At 41.9% G+C, this 26,196-nt stretch overlaps 1 long non-coding RNA gene across 4 annotated transcripts in view; it reads left to right on the top strand.

The window, feature by feature from the left end:
• Window positions 1-22,800, top strand: part of LOC108444732 — a 31,820-nt gene extending 9,020 nt beyond the window's left edge. The window contains exons 2-4 of one of the 4 annotated variants that reach the window (XR_001859391.1): window positions 21,276-21,353; window positions 21,822-21,910; window positions 22,099-22,800. This is a non-coding gene — a long non-coding RNA (uncharacterized LOC108444732). Of the gene's footprint in view, window positions 1-13,143; window positions 13,299-21,275; window positions 21,354-21,821 lie in introns of those variants that run through there. The other 3 variants (XR_001859390.1, XR_001859392.1, XR_001859389.1) reach the window with 3 other exon arrangements.
• The last annotated feature ends 3,396 nt before the right edge of the window (window positions 22,801-26,196 follow it).

Raw genomic sequence — 26,196 nt, 5'->3', positions numbered from 1 at the left:
TAGGACTTGTGCTCTAGACCCTTCCTCAGCTCTGTTGACCTTCTCTGAATGTGCTTCAGCACCTCAGTGTCTTGTGATGGGCCCAGAAGTCAACACATAATTTGATGTGTGACCTCACCAGTGCCAAGTACAGGGGGCCAATCACTGCCCTGATCCTCCTGGCCACATTATTTCTGGTACAGGCCAGGATGCCATTGGCCTTTTTGCCCACCTGGGCACAGCTGGCTCACGTTCAGCTGCTGTTGACCAGGAACCCCAGGTCCTTTTCCACTGGGCAGCTTTCCAGACAGTCTGACTCCAGCCTGCAGCACTGTGTGGGATTGTCATGACCCAAGTGCAGGATCCAGCACTTACACCTTGTTGACCCTCATACAGCTGGGCTCAGCCCATTGATCCAGCCTGTCCATATCCCTCTGCAGAATCTTCCTACCCTCCAGCAGATCAACACTCCCACCCAACTTGGTGTTGTCTGCAAATTCAGTGAGGGTACCCTTGATCCTCTTGTCCAGATCATCGATAAAGACATTAAACAGAACTGGCCCTGGAGAACATGACTTGTTACCAGCTGCCAGCTGGATGTAACTTCATTCACCATCATTCTTTGGCCTCAGCTGTCCAGTCAGTTTTTACCAAGCAGAGAGTGTATTCATCCAGACCGTGAGCAGGCAGCTCCTCCAGGTGTCAAAGGCTTTACTAAGGTCCAGGCAAACACTATCCACAGCTTTTCCCTAATCCACTAAATGCATCACCTTGTCATAGGTTAGACCTGTAGACCACGTTAGGCAGATGGTCTGGGAGCACATGGTCATGGAGACAGGATGTTGTTGCTTGTGAGCCAACAGCAGTTGTGCTCCTCACCTGGTGCCTTCTTTCCATTCGTGTCTGGGTATCCTTCTGAGCCCTACCTTGCCTCAGAGCTACAGGAGCCTAGTAGCAAGATGAGCACAGGGCTCATCCCCCAAGTGCCTATGGAGCTGGGTGCTGCTGTGCTGGGTGGCTGGAAGCATACATGCCTGGGCAGGTGCTGGCAGCAAGCCTCAACTGTGAAGCCCTGCAATGCTGGGGGCCTTCCATGCCACAGCAGCCATCCCATGCTGTGCCACCAGCCTGCTCTCTTTAATCAGGCTTTTTATCAATCAGCACTTGGGTCAAAGCACAGGTCTGAAGAGCAGATAATGCATGCTAATGTTTTCTGATCTTTTATGGGTGAATCATTTTCTGGGCAGCCTGCCTTCCATGAGGAGGAGAAGGCAACCCAGATACTACCAGGGAAGGAAGGTGGGCAGATTCAGATAACTAAAATAAATATAATTCCAGATTATTTGTTGGGGTAACTCAAGATGTCTATCGTTATTAATAATTGGAGGTCTGTGCAGTTACGTGAGAAAAAAATGAAACTTGGCCTAAGGTTCCTCTGGCTTTCAGTGGGTTTGATTTTTGGCTTAAATATGCAGTTCCTGTGAAATTGCTGTCTCTCATAATCTCATATTTATCTTTTTTCTTGTATTTCTCACAAGTCTTTTGACATTCCTTGCTCAGGAGTAATCCCCACTAAACCTGAATTATGTGGCAATACTTCGAAGGAAAAAAAAAGTGACTAAAATCTAGGAGATAAACCATAAGGTGAAAAAGAAATTATTAATTTCAAGTAAGTAGGTAAGAAGAATGTAATGGAATACTAGTACCTCTCAATTACTTATTCAGGAGCATATAAATCACTGCATCTAAACATGACACCTTCCTGTACTACCAAGTCTCTCTAAAAAAATATATTTTGGTTATTGGTCTAAAGAGCATTCTTAGAGAGTAGAGCAACATAAGCCAAAACAATAGCAAAATGAAATGATTCCAACAAAAATTATATAGTTAATTAACAACATAAAAAGCTTTGAATGTAATTTGAAAAGTGCAGCCCAGATTCTTAGTTGCTTAAATTGAAATAGCACCATGGCTTTGTGGAGCTCATCCACCTTGCACAAAGCATCTTGCAACCTTGGATCTGTCTGATGTACCTTGGGCCTCTTAAAGAAACAAGTCAAGAAGAAAACCAAACAAAAACTGTTCAAATCACTCCAATGATGGTTTGACTATATTGGTTACTAAATGAAGCTAATTAAAAACTTTCCCACCTAATTCTTTATTATGATAAAGACTTTTTATTTTGAAAACTGATTAGTAGAGCTTATTCTCTGTCATTTATATTTACTAATATAAATAGGCAAAAAGTGCTGATAAATAACTCACAGGCTCTGAAATTCATCAGTATGGTGAGGCCAGTGTTCACAGTTGTGTGAAGTAAATAAGTACAGTGTGCTCTGCTGTCAACATTGCCCATTCTTACAGGTGCCATCTTATAAATTTGATGTCTTTAGTTATTCTTTCCATTGCAGCTACATTGGCACCACCTGAAATAACTGTTCCTGATGTCAGAGCACACACTAAGCCCTGGGAGGTTGTCCTGTGTTTTATGGAGGGTGGTAGGAAATTGGCTCTTCCTGGACCAGCCAGAGATACTGTTGACAGACTGCAGGCTCTCTCTAGCAGATTCTCTGGAGGAAATAGGGTAGGATTGGAGCACATGGAGCCAGAAGGGATTAGGTACAGGTGACACCCCCCCTGCAAGTTTGTGTCTGGAAGGCAGGAAATGCAGATAGGCAAGGACGTGTGTTTGTTGGGGGTCAGCAGGCAGGGCATGATCCCCCTTCACCACTGCACATGCCTATCAGTGCCCAGGATGCCAGGCAGAGGAGTGGATGGGCTAACATCTGCAGAAGTGGCAGAAGGGCTCTGACAAATGAAAAGGCTGAGGACTGTGGCTGTGTAAAGGAGTGTCATATCCCAGAGTGAAAGGTTGGGCATCATATCAACCATACTGCTTCCCAATCTTTTTTGTACGCATATGCATAGATGAGTAATGTAAAATTTACATGCACTTCTATGTTTTTTACATGCAGACCAAGACTGACTAGAAACCAGAATAGAAATATGGCAAGTTAGAGAATAAAAATTAGACTTTGGAGAATGACTGACAGCAATGGCACAAGAAATGGTCCTCCTCAGCTCCTGATGCCCTGTAGGTTGAAAAGAGCTATCTGAAGACTTTTCCCTGGAGGTACACTAAAGGACCACTGCCAGCATGGGTGCTGCAGTGAAACCATGTTATTTGTATGAGATAGGGTGAAAAACAGTCAGGAGGACTCCATGTCTCAGCCATTCTCTCCTACAGATGTGACCTTTTCACATGCAAAGCTCTTGGTCTACAGGCATAAGTGAGATTATGAGAGCAAGATCTGAAATGCTCAGTATTTTTCCTCAGTATTATCAAAAGCAAAGCAACTTCAAAAACCAAAGTTGGAAAAATAATTTTAATCCATTATCATTATTTCCTACACATAAATTATGGCTAGATTGGTAAAAACATTCTTACTTATCCACTCTCCCATATAATGCATAGTTCAAGGGCCAACTGCTAAGAAGTGCCAGTACTTCTCCAAATAAATTTAGAGCAGTTCAGGGTGTAAAAACCGTTGTAGCTATGCAATCTCAGACTCCATTACCTTCCCCTCCTAGACATCCATGGTCTATAGAGGATACAGGTATTGGTGAGACTGGCAGGAGCATGCCATGTGAGGCTGGATACCCCAGGAAAACTCTAACCCCAACCTACTTCACAGTTCCTCATACCCTCCTGGACAAGCAACCTGATCCCTCCTCTGAGAAGGCACCGAGAGCCATGTGAGCTCCTTACCTCCTGGAGATATTGGGAGGATGTAATCTTCTGTCAGCAGGGCACACAGGTCCTGCCACCATGGAGATTCACTGGTCAGACACACCAGTGAACGGAGCAACAAATTTGTACAGATGTAAGGTGCTGGTTGTGTAACAGCCCAGGTGATTTACATTTTCTATCTGCAGATAGGGCTGAGACGTGTTGCCTGCAGTATGTTTGCACGCTCATACATGTACGCCCAGAGGGAGAGTAAAGTGGAGCCCTTGGAGCTCAGTCAAGGGAGTGATTCAGAGGCAGAGCAGCACATGTGGGATGAGTAGTTGCTAGACAGGTACTTGTTGGGTGGGCTTGGGCAAATTAAGCTGATTGGAGAAAGGAATCAAAGACTCAAGAGTGAGAAGAGAACAAAAATGCAAGTAAAAATTCAGTATCCATTAACTTGATGTGTAATTTTATGGCAGTTTACAGACCTATGCATGAGAACAAAGTGGAAAGCATCTATTTTTATGTTGTTGAGGGATGCTGAGCTGAAGATGAGACTTAGTTCATGAAACACAGTTTGGCTTTTTAGTCTTAATCCACCTCCTGTTACACACTCCTCTGTTCAAAACACCCCACATCTTCATAACATTCCTTGCATGCAGGGTAGTCTTGTTTTGTTACAGGACTGGGGTCAGGGAGTAAATTGGTTTCTGATGCTTGGAACAGCTTTGTAAATGAATGATGAATGAAGATGCAGGCAAACTGCATATAGGGAAGAGAATGCTGTGGAAAAAAACCCCAAGAGTATCTAAATTACTTACACAGAAGACACTAGTAATTTGTGTGCTTGTTATTAGGTATCAATGGCATCTCTCTCCCTGCTGCACCGAAACATGCTTTATGTGCACAAATAAAGCCTCCTGTTACACACTCCTCTGTTCAAAACACCCCACATCTTCATAACATTCCTTGCATGCAGGGTAGTCTTGTTTTGTTACAGGACTGGGGTCAGGGAGTAAATTGGTTTCTGATGCTTGGAACAGCTTTGTAAATGAATGATGAATGAAGATGCAGGCAAACTGCATATAGGGAAGAGAATGCTGTGGAAAAAACCCCAAGAGTATCTAAATTACTTACACAGAAGACACTAGTAATTTGTGTGCTTGTTATTAGGTATCAATGGCATCTCTCTCCCTGCTGCACCGAAACATGCTTTATGTGCACAAATAAAGGAAACTGCCATCCACTCCAGTGTTTCTGTTAGTTGCAGAGAACCCCCATATTTAATTTTCAAGCTTAAAAGGAAATTGGAAATCTGGAGCTCTAGAAATCATTGCTGTTTCCTTTCAGAGCAATTTTACATGTTTGACATCTTATCTGTTGTTTATGTCAGGCAAACAGAGACTGGACAACACAGAGTGGGCTGAAGCAGTAAGATGATGAGTGAATACCTATGAGCCTTGGTGATTCATCGCTCCAAGGAGCTCTTGCTTTAATCACAGAGGGCTACCAGATGAGGTAAACCATGAGGATTTATGACTTTGGGGCAGAATGACAGCTGTCCTAGGCATTTCAACCCAAAACTACAAATCAATGCTTTTATTAGAAAGTGATGGCATTAATGCTGAAGGATTGAGCAGCAACCAAACATTCTCCAGGACAAAACTTCCATGTGAAAGAGCAACACTGTTTGACCCATGGAAAAAATCAATCTGAAATTAAAGCTTTTCAATGGCTGAAGGATCCACCTGTAGTATTCTCTCTAGCTAAGGTAATCTTGCCTTTCTTACTGTTGGTCTGCCTGTTTTGTTAGAGACACAAAGAAGCATAAAGTTTAGTGCTAGGACCTTGTAAGCAGCAGTTAACCATGGAGCATCTCTCAGCCCTGCCAGCATCCCTCCATGGCCACTGCACTTAACTGCTCCACTTTCACAGAGACCTTTTTATCTCACTCTGCTGTTTTAGATGATGTCTATATCATGTTTTACGTAAGACTGATGCTCCCTTCACAGCTGCACTTCTCTACCACAACGAGATATGTCCTGTCTGCAAGCAGCAATCGCTACAGGTCATGGAAAAATGAAAGCTCCCCTTAAAACTTGTGGCTGGATTGTATAGCTAGAAATTAGGAGAGCTGGGCTCTATCATCCCTTACAACACTCACATGTGCAGGTGAATAATTTTGTTATCTATGTGACTTGGTTTCTCCATCTCTGAAATGGAAAATCTGCCTTTCTGGAGGGATTTTTCCCAAAAATGGATTTGAGTCTTTCAGTCAGCAGGAGACATAAAAGTACAAGTATGGGTAGCAGTCATAGCCTGATTTCACCCAGAAATAAAGAGAATGAACTAAAGGACGTACATAGCAAATTCCTTCATATGCCTCCTACTGCACAGCCTTCTACCTAAACCAAGAAATGCATTTTATTTTAGCAGAGGGACCTGCCCTGGATAGAGCAGGGAGGTACAGGGGAACCTTATGCAGAGCCTTCTCCTGGACTGACCCACTCCAGTAAAGGTGATACCTGATTTCTAGCCTCAAAGAAATTTCCACAGGAATCATGTCCCCTTTCCAGTCCTATTTTAATCACTTAAAACTGGGAGACTTTCCTGCTTGCAAACACTTAAAGATCAAGCCCATACCTGCTGTGAGGACTGAGCCACGCAGTTGCTGAGGTGGCCATCAGAGCTCCATCAGGGTAGTTTAGGGCTGGTTGATCTGTCTGTTTGATTTCAGTTTTCAGTAGCTGTGAAAAACAGCACAAACAATCAAAAGGGGGGGGAGGGGGCAGAGAAAAGACCTCAAATACTTGCTTTCCAACTGTACTTGTTTTCCTGCAGAGTTATTTGTAGAAAGCAAAGTCAAGAGCAATTGTGTTCACAAGCCAATAACCATTTTGCCATCATGAATCTGTGGAGCTGAGAGCTGATAACAGGATAATGGTCACCTAGTACTGCAAAGGCAATGCTTTTCTTCAGAGAGAACATGAAATCTTACGTGAAGCCCATTATGACACTGTGGTGTCTGCCTAGCCATCTCTGAAGAATGCTTAGAAAGAGGAGGGTCACCACTCCCAGAACTTCTGGAGGCTGTCACTTCTCACTCTGCAATAGCTATCATTACCTGGTGGGAGACCAAACAACACACTCACCTCCTTCTGAGAAAGACAACCTACTCAAAGCCTTAGGGCTGTTTGTAATAACACTCTCCTACTAGACTCCATTTGCTTTCAAGAGTGATAAATGTAGCACTGGGAGAAGAGAGACTTTTGAGAAATTCATTAAGCACTTGAGATTTTGTTTGTATATCATCCTCATGGTATATGTTTACCATTTTATTAGGAAATACTGCTATTTTTTTCTTGAACTCTGATCCATTAGAGAGGTAACATCAGTATCACAGAATCACTACTCATGTTTCTGTATGGAAGTCTCCTCACCTGAAACTTTCAAAATGTTATACCAAAATGTTGGCATAACATTTTCCTACTTCTACTTTCTCTTCTGCAATAGGTCACTCTATGCACCACACATGCAAGATCAAGTGTTATTTCTGAGGATGTGATTTTTTCCATCATTGATGGGAGAGATGAGAACTATATTCCAAGTCATTACTGTGTCTATACTCAGTTATCAAGGAAAAAAACTAAAAATATTCTGACACATATAGAATAGAACAGTATCAAACAACTTATTTGAAATGAAGAGAAAGTAAAAATAACAAGTCAGCAGCACATTTGAAATTCCTACAATAATGTGAAATACTGTTCTACCATTTCTTTGGAAAAGGATTTTCTGTGATGTTGCCTCTGTATGTGCAAGGCAACTGTTTACATGACTAGTTCCTAAACTCTATGTTTCCAGCTAAAAGATCAGAAAAAAATGGACAAGTTTGAGAACGCACCTCAGGTGGGATTTTTGATCACAGGAGGTTCTTAGTAACAACGATGGTTCATAGGATAAGATGATGGAGTGCTTGAAAGAGAGGAAAAGGTGATATTGTCAAGGTATTCCTGTTGACTTGAGGAGAGTTTTGCAAAGATACAACAAAGCTGATATTGTTGTGAGCTGTGATGCTCCAAACCATCTATCTGCTTAGCACTTCTGGTCTGGAGAAAATTTGAATTATGACTGTTTTCCTGCTCTCCAAAAGGGGATGAATAAGCAAGCTTGGAAAACAACAGATTCCAAGATCTGCCATTAGAGTATTTCTAATGTTTTGAAGACCCGGGAGGCAACAATTTTTTTTTTTCCTTCTTTTTTTTGGCAGGAGTGGTTGGTTAGTATTTCAGTAACATGCCTCATCTGTTTTGCTTCACTCCTTAAGCTCCAACATGGTACAGCATAGCCAGATACTTGCAACACATATTGTCACAGACAGGCATGAAGAGTGCTGCATATACAATGGAAAAAATGCAGCAGAGACACAGACACATCTATAGCTATATACACACACTTGTTACCATTCAGGTGAGCTCAGGCATCCTGAATTATCCAGGCTGACATGTTATTTACTCTTCTCTCAACTGTGGAAAGTTTTTTCCCAGAACTCATGACCTGCTCCTTTCTACCAAGCCTGGGTCTGGAGAATAGACCTTCCATGAGTTTCTTCCAAGAGGCCCCCAGCTCACCTCCCATCCCAGGTGATATTAAGTAAACATTGGGTTTTAACCCCTAGAGAATTGAACTTTGTAACCACTGCAAATACCTTCCTAAATAAATGCTTGAATGACAAGGGAAGAGCAAATGAGGAAGGATTCAGGAGAAAAACAGCATATGCAAAACTCAATTGAGATGTTTGGTCACTGCATCCTTACACAAAGGTGATTGGGGAGGTTTTGTGATGGATGGCATGTCATTCACAAGAGCTCTGTCTGTAACTGTCAGCACAGAAAGAGATCCTTAAAATTCCAGCAGCTATAGCTCCGAAATCCATCAGGAGAGAACACAGACATCCACCCTCCCCCTTGGCCAGCACAGGAGCTTAAATGGCAAGCGTAAGTCACAGTCATTTTGTTTGTGCAAAACTCCCTGCCCATGAATTCACAACCAATGCCTGGGTTACTGTGTGCACACTCCTATTTGTACTGACAAGTACATCTGTACACAGGGGCTCCGAAACACCCTGTGTCCAGTACTTCTCCCACCTGGCAGCATACTGGTCAGAGGGAAGATTCTGCTGCTTATGGTGGGATCACTCAGTCATGGGAATACAGTACATTCTTACATGTGAGAATGATTGATTTCATAAAACATCTTGGAAATGAGATCACTGTTGTTCAAGTTTCCATTTGTAGGCATAAAAATACTATTGTAACCCAATTAATCTTTTTTCCCTTTTGATTGTCAGCCGTCACATAGTGTGCAGAGTGGTTGTTAATTTTTAATTGAAAGCCATGCTCCTACGCCAAAAAAACCAGATGAAATGGATTTGAACTTCAGTCCTTTGACTGAGCTTTGAGTACCTTATATTAGTTTAGACTGAAGTAAAAAAAAGGGGTCTATGCAATGCACTCCCTCTTCAGAATGCTTGGGGGGTATTGCAGATTTTCCCAGCTTTTCCCCCTGCAGCTCTTGGTTACTTGGTCTGGTTCCCATACTGCTCATTCTGGCTTAATGCAGACTAATTTCTATCAGAATAAATAGCATTTCTCAGTCGGTACAAAAGCATGTAACTTCCTTGCCTGAATTCTAAATTCTCCACAGGTTACACCTGTGGCCAATATGGCCTGAGGGATAAAGCAATATGAAAGCTGATCATTACTTGGGTAAACATGAGATGATGCCATGAAGAAGTATTTGGCTCTCCAGGTGGCAGAGAGAAACAACAGCATTAGTCTGCTGCTCTGCACTTCTTCATCAAACTGGGCACCACTGGCCATTTTTCATATCACACAGCTGTCTTCCCTCATCCCCTATGACTGAAGTTGTGGTTTCAGGAGTGTTATAATCCAAGCAGGAATCTGATCTCGAAAGCTTTTTCTCTCATTAGTTTGAGGCACCAGCTGGAGAACACCTGTGATTAATAGGACGAGCATTTCAATACAGAGAACACAGGGCAGTTGACAGAGGATGGTACATCTCATCATCCTCATTTTACACAGGAGTAACCAAGGTAGAGATGTTCAAAATGAGGCAGATACAGTGCCTCAGCTCAGAGTCCCTATCATTTAATATTGACTTTTCTGTGTGGAAGGGGAGCCACCTGATGAAGGGAGAGGACTGGGGTTGGTTACCAGTCCCCCTCCCACAGCCAGCCCCCAGGCTGGCAGGATCCGCTCGCTGACCTTTCCAGGAATGAGCTGCATGTCTGAGTGAAGACTCACTCAGATCAACCCCCGTGACTCTGGATAAATGAAACACTTTGCCGTCTGGCATATCACTCAGTTTCCCACGAATGGCACAAATAGTCACCGCGGCATGTACAAACACAAGGAATCTATTATTGGTGCCTCTTCCTTGGCTCGCCATCATGACGTCCAACCTGGAGGCAAGTGTTAATGCCCTTATAAGGCTCCTTGCATACATTTAAATATGTTATCCTTTGGCCGATGATACAAACTGCTATCTCAGTAGCATACGGCATGGGGAGGTGGGAGATTTTCTTGGCTCTGTGGTGAGAGAGAAATTAAAAAGGAGCCTACAATGCTGAGTCACTGTGACAAATAACTTACTATGGAATGCATTCAGGCTTTAGCAAGGAGGCAGCTGATAGTGAGTCAGTGACTGACTAGTGCCTCCTAGATTTTCCTCCTTGGGAAAGATTCAATTTAATGGGATGAAGTGCCAACAAAAAGTCATTCTCACTGTTACTGAGACAATATCACTAATTATACACATGGTTAAAACTGTCAAGTTGTGTTATATGTCACATAAGATGTGCATTTTTTTTTTTTTGTGAGTACAGCATCACCCTGTTATAAAGCACTTCAATGTCTCATTAAAAACAGTGAGTTTTAGGAGCTGGAAATTTTGCTAAACTTCAACTCTTTGGCTGTGTTAATTCAAGAATCGCCTCTCTTTCGGTTCAGCTTGGCAGGCTTATGGATGTCCTATTTAGTGTTCTGGTTTAGCACTGCATGGCACAATTTAAACCAAAATAGATAGTATAGTGTTAAAAAAAAACAACAAACCTTCTAAGTGCAAAGTGGGTAAGGATTTGAAGCAGAAGGTAGAAGAATGTCACAATTCTTTTGTTACCAGTAAAGTCAAATTTGTATTTGTTTAATCAGGACCAAATTATCATGTCTTCTTTTCTCCTCCCTCCAGTCTGACAGACCTACCTGCTGTCAGGGAATCAGGATCTTGCCCAGAGAAGGAGCTCACTCAGGACCATGGATCCTAGAGGAGGGAAAAAGAAAGGAGGTCTGGGCAGCTTTGCTCTGGTCCCTTTCCCCTGGACCCCTAGTTGTGTACCTGCCAGTGAAACAGCAGAAACATCAGGAAACAAAGCCTCTCAATATCTGAAAAGCTGCAACCAAACCCCCTTCCTATTCACACACCTTTCTGTTTATGCTGCCTGGCACAGCTGCCAATTATTCTCAAATATTCACGCAATCTCCTACCCTCACTCGGCTGAGGCTGCTCCCTATAGGAGACAACTTGCTGTCTTGATGAATGTAAAAAATATGGAAAAAAAGTTAAAAGGCAAAGCTGTCACCCCAGAACCAAGCATCAGATCCTTTTTAGCCAGCCCATCCTTAGCAGCAGGGGATCAAGGGACCAGAACAACATGATCCCTTCTGTGTTTCCATCAGGCTGCTCATCCAGCTGATGTTCCCTTCTTATTTGCCTGTGCTCTTGCTTTCAGAGAGACCCCATAGCATCAACCCTGAAATTCCTAAGATACCATGCTAACCATTACATTATGGGGATTATTATAACTATTCCCAAGCAGACCACAACCAGATGGAAAGAATCTTCTGCTTCCACCTGCACTCCAGGAGGAGACATGAAGCTCAGTCTGGCAAGGGGAACATTTTCCCTGAAGTAATTCCAGCTCAGACACTGCAGTCAGGCTGCCCTTTCTGAGCACACGTATCATAAAGGCATAGAACAATCTACTGCTTGCTTAAACTGTTAATTGGCAAGTGAATTATACTAATGCTCTTCTGTGCTAAAGATTGGCTGTTGAAGTGTAACATCTGTTGCCCAGCTCAAATGAGTTACAGTGGTCCACTTGCTAGTGAATAGGGTTCATAAAACTGGTCAAATATTTTTGCATAATACTTTTGTTTCCTTCTTGGACAAAAGTGTATTTTTTTGCCTCCTAAAACAAAATTTTTCTTGCAAAATGGTGATATCATCAACAATTTCACTGTCTTTTTTTAGCCCAGTGTACCTCTCTCCAACCCTGTGGGACAAAGGGCCTCCTTATTTCCACCACAGCTCTATTAAATCCAACTATTAAAGCAATTGGCATTCTTGATAGAAGAGCGGAAGGGCAGCCAAGGGCTCTTTCAGGCCAGGGGAGAGGCACATCTAACAGGGCTGCAGGGAACTACTCATTCCACCAATGCCAGTGTTAGATCATTTGTGGTTGCTGAAGGACTTTGGAGTGAGGCTGTCACTCACCCTGAGATGGTGAAGTGGTCTTGAAGTGGATGTGAGCATATAGTTATGATCAAAGGAGTCTTCTTCTAAGGAAGAATTATCTCTCTGTGAAAAATCACACACAGACTCTGCTTTTAAAAGGACCAAGTTCATACAGTTTTAAAGAAAGAAAGGTAATCATGTGGTTCTTGTATACTTGTCAGGAGAGGCTCTCAGATACGACCTTTCCAAAACACCTGTCAATGATCAGCTGTAAAACAAGAGATCTCAATAATATTTTTTCTAATGCAGAGTAAAGAGCAGCCAACTTCCCATAGGAAAGGAGGAGGGTTTTCTCCAACTAATTTTATTTCCTTATCTTTAGTCATCTGTTGAAAAGAAAACACTAAATATATTCCTCAGTCTACTCCTTCCAGTGATAGCTCGAAGGAGTAAAGAACCATATGGTCCTTCAGCTGATCATACTGTCTCCATGACAATGCACATTTACAAAGTTTGCTTCTAACAACTTGGTAGTATGACATCCAATTGCTTGTAATTAAGGGTACGAGGAAGCCTTTTGGGAGGGAAGAGCTGCTTGCTTCTCTGGCTGGGTTCTCTTCCCACCCCTGCTGGAGGGGGCTGCCTTTGGGCAGAGGGCTTTGGTAAGGCGACTATGCTTCTGTACAGAATTTCCCAGCCCTTCAGCTGGAGGAAATTAGTTTATCTTCAGCTTTGTCAGTTCAGTTTCAGCCAAGAAGCTGATATACTTAATTCCTTCAAGTTCCATACAAGTTTTAATGCACAAAACACCTTAAAAGAACTTTTATTTCTCAGGAAATCTGGGATTTTCAGAGTGTCCTCCTTGTTAATGCTTATGCATTGTTTTAATTCAGTGAAACCAGATTTCCCAGAAGTTCCCCACTCTGGGCTACAGTGGGATCTTGAAGCCATGACCTCCTGGAGCAGGAAAGAAGAGTGGCACAGCAGGGGCTGAGTAGGGGTACCCTGCACATGGGCACCCACCACAGCTGGGACACAGGCAAGGGCAAAGGTAGGAGCTGGTTGGCAGGGAAGGGAAGCAGCATACCAGAAAATAAATGGGCACGATATTCTAGACATAGAGATATTTTAAACTAGGGGAAAAAAAATTACATCCTTGTTTGATCATCTTTCCTTTACTTAAGGCAGAGTGAAAGTTAGAAAGCCCTGTATTCATGTTTTTACTCCTCTCTCTGGGCCAGCCCTCCTCACCCCAGTACAGTGGGCCAGCATTTCTTCCCAGGCTTATTGGGAACATCAGGAGAGGTGTTCCTAGCCCAGGAAGCAGGTCACACCACTCCAAGGAGAGAAGATGCTGCCTGCCTGGCCATGCCACCCTCTTTGCCTTGCAGGGAACGGGTACTATGAACATGATTTGGGGTCCTGTCACAGCCTGCTCAGGATCCAGATCCCAACAGTCCAGGATGTGTCCTGAGACCTGTGGCACTGCAAACTCATCCCAATATGGATTTATTTGGCTTATTGACATTTACTGGTGTGCCTGTGGTTAGCAGCATGCTCTGTGATGTGTACAGCCATCCACAAAGGGCTAGGGAGCCAACCAGCAGAGCACTTAGGTTGGGGCACCTCTAAAATTTAAGGATCTTTTCCAAAACAGCATTTGGAGTGGCCAGGTTCAAGAAATCACTTTACTGCTCCAAATATATCAGGTATATCCTGTCAGTATATACATAACCTGCCAGTAAATACAGTAAAGGCCTTTTTGGTCCTTTACCCTTTGCAAAACACTGGGCAATATCTGTTCTGGAATATCTGGGAGCTATCCAGGAAAGACATCAGCCAACAAAAAGTCAGCCACTAGCACTCTTCCTGCCCCACAGCAATGTCAGGGCAATGCCAGGGAGAAATACAGGAGACGTGGCGACACAGTGGCAGATTTTACATTTTGGCCCCTTAGACCTTTTGTATCTTTCTTAAAAAGAGTAAAGAAAGGATCTGAAGTGCTAGCAGGTGGGCAGTAGCATGAAACCGACTGATGCCATGTTTATGGGCACAAAGAAGCAGACTGCCCATGACCGGGACCCCCTGCACCTGGAGATACAGGTGACCGAGCTGAAACAAGGTCTCACCACCAAAAGTGTTGTGGACCTCTTCATTCTCCTTTAAATCCATTCTGTTTTTTCCCAGCTTTCTTGGGTTTTATTCTTTTTAAAAAAAGTAGTAATATTTTATTGTTTTATATTTTTCATCTGCATTAAGAGGGGTTTTTTTTATCACAACTTCAAAAATAGCTTCCATTTGAATACATCATTTGCCAGAAAGTGTTGACTTTCAGAATACTTACAGAAGCCACTTCACATACCAAACAGTGTACAGTAGTTTGGATTTACTTCTAACCAAGCAAGCCAGGATGTCCCACTATTTTAACGGACAAAAATAATCTTACACAGCAATATAACAGCAGAAAAGTGTTCAGGCTGCATCTGGGCCACAGGCTGTCCATTGGCAGCCTCCACATAAACAAGTGCAGAAAGATGTTATATTGTTATTTTCAGAGCCTGTGTGTTTCACTATTCCTCGATTGGTACAATAGCTGTCAACACTCCCGTTTTGAATTTCACGCATTTGCTTATAAGAAACCAATAGAAATACACAACCAATTGAAGTGGTGCACAAGACAAATGGTTGTTTTTTTTTATCAAGGAGTAGCCCAAAATATGGGTTGCAGATCAGGTTAGCCCTACAGTTTCAAATGGACCTATAGTACATATTTCTACTCAATAAAAACTCCAGCTGGCTAAGATGTGACTGTAATAAAAAAAGTATTCAAGAATAACGATACAATTATTTTGAAATAAACCTGACACATTTATTTGATTTGTCAGAATGAAACATTTAGAGCTTTTTCTCTTTCTGTAGTTTGCTACCCCATAAACTGACCCAGGCAGCAAATTCCTATGAATTTATCAGGTATTTGGATTTTTTCTAGACTGGTTATTTTCATGAAGAAACTTCTACCATTAACATTTTCACTGTTTGTATATCACATTTAAACACAAACAGGACTTCAAAGACCTGGCAAACCCCTACTCCTTTGAGCAGCTTCCTGCTGCTCTGCTCCTCCCACCACTGGCCCTCCCAGAAGTCAGGCTCAGGACACTGCTCACAAATCATCACCGCATCCCTTTGACACCTGAAAATACATGCCAAGTTCTAATTATGCTTGACAACCCTCTAGAAATTCAGATTTCTTTCTGCCTGACCTGAAATTGCCAGATTCCTCCTGAAGTCTATTTAGGAGTGAAGTTAAGGCTTTTCTAATTAGAGCTGAATCTCCAGATCTCCCTTCACCCCATATACCAGCAGTGAAGACAAAGCTTGCCAGAAAGGAGTCACATCTAGACTAGTCTACCATCATTATGCAATGAAAGGAGGCGTACTGTGCAAGGAGGAGTTTCTGCTGGAAAGAAAGACAGCTCGGAGTCACAACTTCCTCTTTAAGACTCCAAAATTCATGGATTCAGAAAGATTTGGTTTCTCTAGTAAAAAACAACCTTCTTTTGGGGAAAAAGACAGCCCTGCTTGGTCTTTGCTAATCTCCCCATTTAGTGCGAAAGCACACAAGATCTGGCGTGCCAGGAGCTTAGGAAGCACCACTTAAAGCTATTTGGTGCCTCTGAGAGCTCCCTGGTGAATGACAACGTAAGGGATTCAATGTGTTCGTCCAAGTGTCAAGCAATTGCTGCCTATTAAAGGCTTTAAGGACAGGAAGTACTTTCCAGACACACAAGCCTTTTCTAAGGGAACTGCTACCCTGTAGGATGTCAGACACATAATGCCAATGCCATAAGTGTCACCATACAGCAGTTTTCTTTCAGAAAATATGATTGATGTCAAGAAAATCCAAAGAAATATATCTCCTTTTTAATTCCTCTTACCTCTGTATTTTTCTCCAGAGATTTGGGAAACAGGCTTCAGGAGAAGCTTTGAGCAGTCATGCAAAATCAATTGTCTCCAGATTTCAAAGGGTGGAAAACAGCTAAAAACTTTCCACATCTTTTTTGAGCACCAAGAAAGGGGTGCAGAGCTAGCATATAGCTCCAGCATAGGCCTGGTGCCTTCAGAGCCTGGTGCCCTGGCCCACTGAACACAGAGCTGCCAGCACAGCCTGCCCTTGGGAATGAGGAGCTGGTGTGTCCCAGGGATGTATGAGAGTTTTTTTGCTAGGAAGGATTTCAAAGCAGAAGCCTGGTAGGGAAGGAAAGTCCTCAGTGCAGGCAGAAGAGTTGCTTACTTCCGGCAAGATTATTGTACTTTAATAAAAAACCAAACAAACACAAAGGTATTTTTTCCTATCCTGTTTGGGGCATACACACAACAAAGAGCAGATGGAGCCAGGGGCATCTTACAAGACTGTGGTCAGACAAACCCCAAGGAGTAGGAGTGCATGGATGGCAGCAAACCCTGAGCCCTGTGGTCAGCAGCACCTCTTGGCTCCTGTAACACTGACTTCAGGCTGGGACTGGAATGCTTTTCCTCACCTTCCTTAGGTTTGGGAAACCCAATGGGCACTCCCTTTCCCATGTTTAGAAAAGCTAATCTATTTTTCTCATTCCTATTTCCTAGTTGTTTGCTTTACATTTCCATAAGCCAGAAAGCACTTCTATATTTATTAACTTTGATCCCAGAGGAGTTTCCCTGGAGGCGCAAGGTAGGTGGCTATAGATACGCTGCCATAGCAGTGAGAGGAGCAGCCCTCTTTGTAGGGAGGTTAAGATCTTGGTTAAGTTTATTTAAATGCCTCCAGCTCCTTTTGTCAAGAGGGAAAGACAACTCCAGGGGTGGCCCAAACCAAGACGGACTAAACCCCCTGGAGGTGAGTCTATATAACACATTATAGCAATGACCCTCCTGGTTTAGATGTGTTAGAGAAGTAGGGTTGATTCAGGCTTGACTAACAGCTCAGGGCTGCATCCAGGCTTGGGTTCAAGCTGAAAGCTGGCATCTAGAAGAGGAGTTGTGCCCATATCCTTGAAAACTCAGACCAAGGTCTGGATTGAACTATCACCCAGTCCCTACTTTTTACTGTTACTGTTGCATTTTACAATCACCACGGTGACTTTCTCCCCCCTCACTTCCCAAGATGTGACTCCCCAAGTGGGCTGTTTGTCCCCCCAGCAGAAAATAGAGTCACACCAGCAGCAGAGGGTGTGGGGGCAGACGCTTTTTGGGCATAAGAACTGGCAGTTTTTAGAGCCTCCAAAAGAGTAGGCGACTGTGCTGAGGCTCTTTCTCCCACCACAAATCACGAAGCCAAATATCTCAGTTGCACTGCATGTCTGCAGCAGTTCCTTCTCCAGTGCTGGCTAGTGTGGGAAGGTCTCTGTTGGCACACAGCTTGCCCAATCACTTGCCTATGTGTGGTCAAACTTAAGGTGACCATGTGTTCAAGATGAACATGTGGGCAGAGCCCTTCTGCCACTTATAGCCTGCCTGGCTTCACAAGGACACCCAGAGCACACCAAATATCAAACTACATGCAATCAGCCAAATCCTGCAGGGATGTTGGCACCTGGATTCAGGGAGCAGGCAGGGCAGCCGAGTGGATATCTTGTCTGCTTCTTAGAGAAGGGAGGGCAACAAGTTAACTGAAGGTAATAGGAACAGATAAACTTATGTATCTTGTACCCTACAAAAGAAAGGCCTTTCTGGTGAAACAGATGGGTTTAAGTGCCATTTAAAGCAACTCCTGCTTTACCCAAGAAAGCCTCACAAACTCTGAATGTGGATTACACAAGCAGTTTATACAAGAGAGAGTCTGGCAACACATCTCCAACATCACAGAAAGCCTTCTTAAGCAAAGCTGAACCAGAGGAGTCAAAACCAGCCCCTATATCCTTGAACTTCAAGCAGTGCTACTGACTTAAGCTACCTGTGGTTGGGAGCTGAACTTAATTCTGAAACTGCTGCTTCTCCTTCTTTTTCTCCACTCCCATTCTTGATAGCCCAGTCACAGGGAGACAATTTTTAGGAACATGTAACAGCATGGCTCCATTGTTTCTCATGAATTGTAAAGACCATCACAAAAGTGCATAGGCAAAAAGTTAAGAGGTTTCAGAAAAACAATCACAGAAGCAGAAGTTGTCATTGGTGTCATGACTCTAAACTTTTGATTCGAGCCACTGATTTAGCATGTACTGCCTCAGTCTCTTAGCACCTTCCTCTACATAACTTTTCTTGAAGGACCTGAGCAATAAGAGCTAAGTAATAGCTGTCAGAGACTTCCTTTTTCTTCCTCCTTTCTTTTGCAATTATGTACTGAATACCAGAATTATAACCAACATGTACATTAAACCTGCAAATGGTCAAAAGTGCAGAAGACAGGTAATTTCTCGTCATGTTTAGTGAAAAGGCACTACACAGAGAAAAAAGATGGAATTATTTGTTCCCTGCTAGTCAAAGCACTACTTAAAAGAGAGAACCTCAAAAAATCAAAGCAGTGAAAGTGATAAGACAGACTTTGTTAGAATAATCAGTATGGACAGACTAAAGATTAGCTTGAATGAAATTTAGAGAGAAAAATGTCCTCTCATCCTTCCTCCATACAGAGTAGCACAACCACTCAGTTCACACTGCTGCGGCCATTTCAGAAGTGATAGCTTTGGGAAGAGCCAGGGCTGCTTTTCAATACTAAACTGATGGAAACACATGTATGCAACAGGTGAACACAAAAATGCAGAGTTTTTAAAAGGAAAGAAAAATTAAACCCAGGGATATAAAATAGAGTGGAGGAAATAGAGTCAAGCAAAAGGCTTCCAACAGTGAAAGAAAGGCTGAAGTTTTGGCTCATTGCTTAAACTTAAGAAAGTTTGGTACTGACAAAGGGACATCTTCAACTACACCACGTTGCCCAAAGCCCCACCCAACCTGGACTTGAATGTTTCTAGGGATGGGGGGGCATCTACCCCCTACTCTGGGCAACCTGTGCCAGTTTTTCACCACCCACACTGTAAAAAACTTCTTCCTCATATCTAATCTAGTTCAACTCTTTTAGTTTAAAACCATTATCCCTTGTCCTATCATAACAGGCCCTGCTAAAAAGTTTGTCCTCATCTTTCTTTTAGGCCCCCTCTAAGTACTGAAAAGACAGGATAAGATCTCTCCAGAGACTTTATTAAGTGAGTGCAAACCACAAGGGTAAACATGAGTAAGTCAGCAAAACTGATGAAGCAAACTGTTCTCACACATTTGAAAGCAAAGTGACTAAAATGTAGCTGCTGTAACAGGATGGGACTATACTTTAAGGTATTTTCACGGGAGAACAAATTTTTACAAATTTTCAGTCTTCGTATTTCCCGTTTCTCAGACCAGATTTTTGGTGGCTCTTTCTTGGACGGCATGTTTCCACAGTTGTTCTTGTTCTTTCCAATCTTCCTGCGACAGACACAAGGGAAACAGTGAAATAATGGCAAATAAAGAATTTTTAGGGGCAGAACTCTTCTTACCTTAGCATGGCCACGTCTGACTTATACCCTAGTGAACTGGGGCTGGACCTTCGTTACTGGTTATGGATTGTGGTCAGTGCTTTGCACAAGGCTCTGAACAGCATTGCCTCCTTCCAAGAGAACAGGAAGAGAGTCCTTTCGACACCTGTGTCTCGTGCCATGCAATTCAGAAATGCATGCAAAAGTGCAAATACCCAACCACCATTTAAACAAACTGGAGGACCATTCCTGAGGAGGTATAGGGTAAGGGAGGAGCATAAAGATGAGGGCAGTGAATTTTGTGACTGTAAGCTTAAATATTGAATAACAAACTGGAATTCAGACAAGTCACGCATTTTATTCAAAAGGAAGTATCTTAGGGATAGCTGAAGCTGGCATCAGGGTGATACAGAAAATTACAAAGGAAAGACGATAAAATATGCAAGGGTATTCACAATGGAAAGAAGGAGTTATGAACCCCCCTGAAGCTCAGAGGAAAATCAGTTGCAGATACGTGGGTATTACTTAGTGTCTGGCTTGAAAATAAATGCTGTTGCAATGACTCCGTAAGAAGATGTCATGGTTTAGGAAAGGTATTTCCCAATTTAATGTTTCCCACTGTAACACCCCAGGCCACGCCCCCTTCCCGTGCTCCTCCCCTTGTACTGGGGTAGAAGGGGGAACTGGAGGCACAGAAAGGAAAAGACCACAATTTGAGATAAGGACAACTTACCAGAAACAGCAACAAAAGAGGAAAATGATCAGTGACAACAGCAGTAGTAATAGCAGAGTGTACAAGAGAGGTGAAGGACGTGCACACCGTGCTCACCTCACAGAACCCAGCACCACTGACCCCTCACCCTGCAAAACCAGAAAGAACCCTGATCCCGCTCCAACCCCCCTGGTGCAGTGGAAGGTGGTATCCTACAGCCTGTGACCCTGACCCTCCTGGCTGGCAGAAGAATTAACCACGTCCTGGCCAGACCCAGGACAGAAGGGTCTGGGCAAAGCCAGGGAATGACTGAAACTAAGGTATGAGGAAGGAAGATACAGTCACAATTAGATGTCACTTCAGGATGATGCTGGTATTCAGACCAAAAATAAAAACAATGAATCTTCCAACTGCGTATGCACAAAGCATAAAAATATTAGAAAAATGTTTAGGCAACAAAAATTTATATGAAGGCAAAAGAAGACTTCATTACAAATTAAATCTATGTTTCTCTGAAGGTAGTTGTATAGCACCAGTGGTTCCAGTGGAGCAGGCATTCAGGTTATTTGTTTTAGCCTGAGGGTCCACGGGAACGGGAGGATGTGGTTTTCATGTTAGGGAGTAATGAATGGGTGATCTGTTCCTAGAGCCACTTCACCTCATCCCTTCTAGGGAGTCAAAGAGAGCAAAACTGGTTTTTTTTACAGTTGAATTGGAAAAAAATGCCGGTTTTGGGCCATAGGGATGGTTCTATTTTGTGTGCTTGTTCTCCTTGGTTTGAGAAGTAGTGGGGAAACAATGTTCTTTGGTTTTTGGATGCATTCCTTTACAGGTGTAGAAGGATGGAGCTTGCAGCCTTTGACAAGGAAGACAAACAGAACAGAATCTACAACAGGAGCAGGAAACACTTGTAAGTTTTTTTCCTTCCAGATGTTCATTCAAACATTTCAGCTAACATTTAAAAAAGCTTAAAACAGACTAACCAAAATCACTTTTAATCAGGTTTTGTTTCCATGGCACCTTTGATGTCATAAGCTTAATAGCTCTTCAGTGATCCATAGAGTCTTCCAGGAAAAAAAAAAAAAAAAAAGCTAGACAACCTGAGTGCCAAATGTTGAATACACCTTTAAAAATATCCTTTCTGAAAAGTTTTCAGGCCTCCCTTCTCTTTTAATAGCCAAGAGAAACCAAAAATCCAACCAGGAATTTCCCCCTCCCATAAACCCCCACCCGGCATATCAATGGAAATCTTTGAAGAGCAGTTGGAATATATGGAGACCCACAAATGTATTATTAAACTGCAACGGAAATGCATAAAAAAGGCTGTTATAAAAATAGCCGTAAACCATTTCTTTTTTTTTTTTTTTTTGTTCTACAGATGCAAACTCTCAAGAAACATCTTTCTGTCAAAACTGAAACAGATTGTGGTGTTCTGCAGCACATTTCTCTGCTAGGGAAACATTCTTGGTACAGTATTTGTGCTCTTTGTATGATGTTTTTTCCAAGGATTTTCTGATTAAACATGGTGATGAGGGGTGATAGCAGTCATGTTATGGTTGCTACTAACACACACAAGTCTTACCAGAGGTGAAGTAGATGTAATTTGCTTTTATTTAAAAGCTTTTGCTCAGTAATACTTTCATGTCTTGATCTAGCACTTGTAGTCAAGCAACATTCCCAGTCTCATCAGCCCTTAAGATCCTGGTCTGATTTTATATGAAAAAAAAAGGGGCAGATCTTTGGCTTGATGGTTTTCTGAGATCTCTGCAACAGTTTGGAGAGCAACATATTCCTCTACCTCGTGGTTTTGGTAAGTATAGGAAAGGGAACAAATCTTCAGATGGCTTGCTGCTGGAGAAATGAAATATCATGAAATATACTAAAAAATCATAAAAATCCTAATCCTGATTAGAAGACTTGCTTCTTTGAAGGTAGAGTGTAATGATTTTTATATGCTGATAGTAAAATACACAGCAAAGGTATACTATACTAACTTTAATGGAAAGAACAACTAAAAATTTTGAATTTTAAAGGGAAAACTTGATAAAACTCTGAGTAAGAGATGAAAACATGCATATCAAGTGATACTCATACAACATGGTATGAACAAAATAAAATAGTTCTTTGAAATAAAAGCCACTAATCAAGTTACTTTTTAATTTACGTTTCTAGAACAGAAAAAGGAGAAGATACTGTATTTTTCATACAGCTGGACTTGAATTCTGCAATATATGTACTAGTGAATCTGGATGCTGTCATATGAGCCAAGATACTAAGCAACCATAATTTCTAACTCATTCAGCAAAATAAGTAAGCTTTTCATATTGAAATAATTATCATATTTTAGAAGGATAAAATCTAACAGAATTTTAAGCATAACTTAAAAAGTGGATGTTCCCTCTGTACATGGAAGGATTTGAACTCAAATCCCAATACTGGTGAATTACTCCAGACTTTTGGTGATCTTAACTGAGAGTGTAACAGAGTCTATGGTACCTTAAATCACCTGTGTACATTTCATAATTTGGCCCCATTAAACTTTCTCTGTTACAAAACATAGTGAACTGTCTATTTTTGGTCTAGGGAAGCTAATAAATAAAACCACAGATTTAAAAAACCCTCAAACAACAAAACCCCCACATATTCTTCCAGATGCAGTAATCACATATTTGGGTTTTTGTTTGGGTTACTGGCCTGTTTGTCTCTCTAACCTTGTTTAATTATGGAATAAAAGAAGTACGTAGCTACAATGTATTAAAAGACAGAAAAAACCTGTTCTTATATTTTGATAATACATCTTTCTTAGCTATCTTGTGTGGCTTGTGTTTTGCATAATGGGACAGATTTATTTAGATATATGTTTATTTACTCATGTATGTATATGCTCTTTTTGAAAATTATGTTCTATGAGAAATACCAGCAATTTTCTCACTGGGAATTCTTCTAGGTAAAGTTCCCCAATGAACCATGCAGACATTCATGTACAGAGTCATGTTCAAATTTTAATATGTTTCTATTTATCCCGTTTAAAACCAAATATTTCCAGACAAAAGAGACTGACAGACACATTCAAGACCCAATCAATGCAGATATATGAAGTGTTGTGTAAACTGGAGCATGCTTAACTCACACTGCAGAAAGCCTTAGAAAGGTGCTTTCCAAAATACTCTTGGATATGAGAACATGCATTATAAATTACTTTATAAGAGAAGGAAAATGAAAAATTATTTTATCTCTGTACCTGATATTGGAAACAACTGACAGCTGAGCTGGGTGAAAGCTGGTTGCTGATATGCCTAAAAGCTCTGTTAGATATGGCACTTACAAGGCAAAGCCAAGCAAAACATGCCTCTCTATTAAGCTAATAAGAAATGCATATAACTATAAACCTTGTGAAGTTATACGTATCTATCTTCTATTTGGAAAGTGGGTCCCTGATTAAAGACGGGGGCCAGGACCTTGAAGGATCCAGATCCATGACTGGAGCAAGTGGAAACCCCAAATAATCCAGAATTTTTAAGAGCATGTTGTTATCATCACTACACACACCCACTTATACTGACTTTGTTAGGATTCTTTACTGGTAATTGGAAATTAAAAAAAGGGTATTTTAAAAGGAAAAAAAAATAAGTCTTACTGAAAGCTGTTAACTTTTCCGTCTTGAAAATATTATCCTCCTTTTTTTCTTCTTAGTCATGATTTCTCCTTCCTCAGACTTGTCTTAGCCACTCTCTCGCTCCTGCTTTCTTTCTGTCTTGGAGATGAATGGATTTCAGAAATGAATTTCAGAGGAGTCTGAAAGAAAAAATCTCTTCCAGATTGGCTATTTTTTGATTAAATCCAGCAAATGCATATTGCAGGCAATTCAGAAAACTGGCCATAAAATACACAGTCTTTCATCTCTGTGCTACCTTTTCAGCTGCAGCTCCAGTCAGATCAGAAGTAGTTGGTAGACTTCAGTCAGTGAGTCAGAGAGTCCTTGAGGATCCAGGACTTTTTGCAACATAAGTTCACCTTTATTTAAAGAAGATGTTCTTACAAGCATGCCACTTTTTCCCATTCTTCCATCACTTATTTGTTTCTGCTGGTGTTTTGTTTTTTTCCTTAAGAGTATATTAATTTTTTTCTGTTTTTAAATCCTCTCTAAAACAGAGCAGAGTCAACCACCCTCTGGTTTCATAGTCAGTGGTGGGATTCCAGCATCTTTTCTCTCTGCATCACTCATGTAACAGCACTTTTTGTCTCCCATAGCATGCTCCTTTGAAGACCCCAACTTGGTCTGCAGTAATGCTTCACCTTAAAAAACCACCTCCTTTCCTTATCCATTCTCCACCCCTTCCTCCCTTCCACCCAATCAGGAGACTAACTCCAGTATTAAAAGCAACCTGTTTTTCTCAAACCCACTCAGCATTTCTGCCCAAGTTAGTTAAACAATATAGGTTTTCTGTTCCCATTTTTAAGTTTTTCCTTTAAACTACTATTTACAATTTCTCTTATGTTTAATTACTTTCTGTCCTAAAGTTCAGTATAAGATCAAATACTCAAAGGTACCATGTAGCTCCCAGTTATCCCAGATTTACATCACAGTAACAGAGAAAAATCTGAACTTAAAGCCCCAGAGAGATGTCTATGCCACAGCTGTCATTGTTATTTGCATGTGTCCCTGATAAAAAACACACGTCTCTGATTTACGCAGTAACTTCAGAGTTAGCTTTTTCTTCCCCAGACACATAAAATGCACATAAGGAGAAAATAAGGGCAAGGCTAACATAAAGGCAAGCAGAATGGCAGCAGCTTTAGGCTCAGCAGTTTCTGTTTGTTCCACTTTTGTAGGAGATCAGTGGCCAAGTGAAAGACAGAACACACCAACTGCACCGCAGCCCAGCCAGGGGCTCAGGAGTGCCAGACTGTCATGCAGATTTTTCCTTGTTTGTTTTGAAATTAAACCCAACAGAGCAATAAATGCTCAGCTTGATACACCTCAGATCAAATACTTCATTGTTCTCCATATATATCATGTACAGGACGGATCCCACCACAGCACTTCACCTTTAGAAGAGCAACTTGTGTAATGATTACAGCAAGGAATGAAGACCTGAGAGCCTTAGGTTATGGTCTTAGCTCTGTTTGAAATTCCTCCACAAAAAAGAAAAAAAGAAAGGGTTTGGAGAGTTTGCTGGCAGGGTACTCCACTGACTCCTGGAGCAGGCTGTGATTTACACTAGCTAGTGTTGTGACCAAGGCTCCACTTCTCCTGCTTCACAAGCCCTGTTTTATTTACTTTCCTAGTAAGAAGAATCTCTGTGCTTCTTTGCTTAAACTTGCTAGTTTGAGAAAAAGTACAAGCTGGCCACTCTCCTGGAGGAATGAGACCACAAACTCCTGCGAGATAGAGGGGTCAGTCTGTGCTTCTAGCTCATGCCTGCAGTATTTGTCAGGATGAAGAACAGGATGAAACATCCTGCAGGGAGCTTCCTTTTAATCATGGAACTTGAGCATGGTGACAGAATTCTTTTGAGCGAGACCTTTACACAGGTACTCAAAACTAACCATTAATAATGGACTAAATTGAATTGAACATTGACTGGTGTACTATCACAGTTCTTGTGCTCGAAGCACGAGCTCTGGCATGCCCCAGGTCAGAAAGAGTCCAACTGCGTTCTTCTGTGCGTCGCAGAAGTGACTTTGGGATCAGGAAAAGGGCTGCTGGCTGAGCTAGCTAGCTGGCTTCTTTGCAGAGGGAACAGGCAGGA

The sequence above is a fragment of the Corvus brachyrhynchos genome, unplaced genomic scaffold (genome assembly GCF_000691975.1).
Source record: "Corvus brachyrhynchos isolate BGI_N302 unplaced genomic scaffold, ASM69197v1 scaffold281, whole genome shotgun sequence".
NCBI lineage: Eukaryota > Metazoa > Chordata > Aves > Passeriformes > Corvidae > Corvus > Corvus brachyrhynchos.
This window is presented reverse-complemented; position numbering and strand designations above follow the sequence as displayed.